We start from the raw sequence: 2,083 nt of genomic DNA on the forward strand, positions 1-2,083 counted from the left end.
ATAAGCTAATTTGTAAAAGCTACAAAACTTATGTACGTGCTATACGCAAAGTACATTTTCCGGTGTTTTGTGCATTTTCTGTCAAATTTTTCAGCTAAGAACCCATTAAACATCAAAGTAAAACCCTTTATCCCGTAAACCCAATCTGTTTCATAATTAAAACTGGCCAATCAAGACAACAGCACTGGCAGTGATGCAGTGCAGAGCAGGACTGGTTGCCTCCCARACTTTAGGGTAAGGACATCCTACTCCATCCCCCGTACCCAGTGGCTGCTGCTGGTGATGCTGTCTGGTTCTGGTGGCATTATCTGCCCAAATTGGAGCTCGGTGAGGTCTGTGAGCACCCTGAACACCACAGGAGAGCTCAGCTCTGCTGAGGGACCAGGCAGCATCAGCTCAGCWGTGGGGTTGGCTCTCCAGCTGTCCCAAACCGTTTTGCCATGGCAATGCCACGTTTAGCATGAGCGAACACTCTGCTTTTTGGGCAGCACCTGGAGCAGTGGGTTCATCATTTAAGGCCACCTCTGTGTCCAGAATGCTCTACATCCCGTTCCTGTGCCTCCTTGGCTTTTTATGTAATGTGGCTTGTGCACGGTGTCGTTTTACTACAACAACGCTTCTTAGGCACTGCTGTAACCAGAGATACCCTGACCTTACTGTCACATGCTGGCTATTTCTCGTGCCAAAACAAAAAGGTGAGAAAATAGAAACTGGAGAGACAGGGCAATCGCCATGTGTTTGTGCTTCTCTCTCCTGAGCCTGTAAATAATCTCGTTGGTGGCAATGTTTCCATTGGGGTTTCTGCCTCGTTTCTGCTTGGCAACTGGTTTTGGAGAGGTTCAGGAGGWTTTATTTGCTTTTTCAGGGGAGAGAGAAAAGATAAGGGGGGTTTGACTGAGGCTGTGGTGAGGCAAGCAAAGCTGCAGCACACGGGCAGGGAGCAGGGCTCACTCTTCACATGTGCTTAGGGACACAGCCAGCTTCCCGGGCAGGATGGACAGGAAGGGATAGAAAGGATAGCCCAAAAGGTCACAGGTTTTCCTTGGGCTGGCCTTTGAACCCCTGTCCCCATCACCTTTCCTAGACAAGGCTGTCCCTCAAGGCTTGTGCAAAAAAAAGAGCTACACCCTTTTAATCACAGCTGTGTGTTYAAGCAGGTTTCCAGTAAAATAGTGCATGGGCCTGGACGCTTATTTCAGCATGAAGTTTTTCTTTCCTTTTTTTCCTTGGATTTTTGGGGGTTTTTTGACCTTTGTGTTATTTTAGCTTAGGAAAACAATTAAGAGCAGACTACAATTAAGAGCAGACTGCAATTAATATACCATCTCCATACTTCCTCAAAAAATTGCAGGATATGGTGTTAAATCTTGTAGAAAAATTGTGATATACAAAGCTCGATAAACTTTGGTTCCTTTCCAGAAAGGTGAAGAGGAAAAGATTTTTCTTGGACCTGGTTTTGCAGGTGAACCCCAGGCAGTCTCTGCTGTGCTTGCTGCACCCAGGCTCCTTCCTGTTATATCAGATGTGAAGCAGCTCCCAGAACTTTAGCCTTGGTCACCTTAAGAGTGACATCCTAAAGAGCGTATGCACTCTTTTCAGTAGAGAAACTCAAGGGTGGGAGCTTGGAAATTTCTAGCATTTGAAATTTTATTTCAGTGTTCAAATTTTAGAAGYGTATTGCTAATGAGTATCTAAGAGTCTCTTGACACTGAAGGAAAATCACTGGAACATTAGGTTGTATGGGAGAGCAAATCTTATGCATCCTATCAGATGAGGAGATTTCATAAAAGCCAAAAATCTCTTCTGGAATCCCTGGTTGAAAGGACACAGCTCTTGTGATGGCCGCTTCTGGGCTCTAAATTCCTCTGAAAGGCAAAGCCCTTTTCTTGCTCACTCTGCTTTTGAAGCAAGAAGCGTGRAACCCACGGGATACTTCACGCCTTCCCGAGCTGCGGGTTCTGCACGGACGAGCTTTTGGCTCGGACGAGCGGAGGGGCTCTGCATCCCTCGGGATTTTACTGTGGCAGCGGAGCGCCTCGACGGCTGAGCGAGCAGCAGCTGTTCATTAGCGGGAGCGGGGATG

Source organism: Malurus melanocephalus, unplaced genomic scaffold (assembly GCF_030028575.1).
Source record: "Malurus melanocephalus ecotype Western Australia unplaced genomic scaffold, MMel_1.1 scaffold_226, whole genome shotgun sequence".
Taxonomy (NCBI): Eukaryota; Metazoa; Chordata; class Aves; order Passeriformes; family Maluridae; genus Malurus; species Malurus melanocephalus.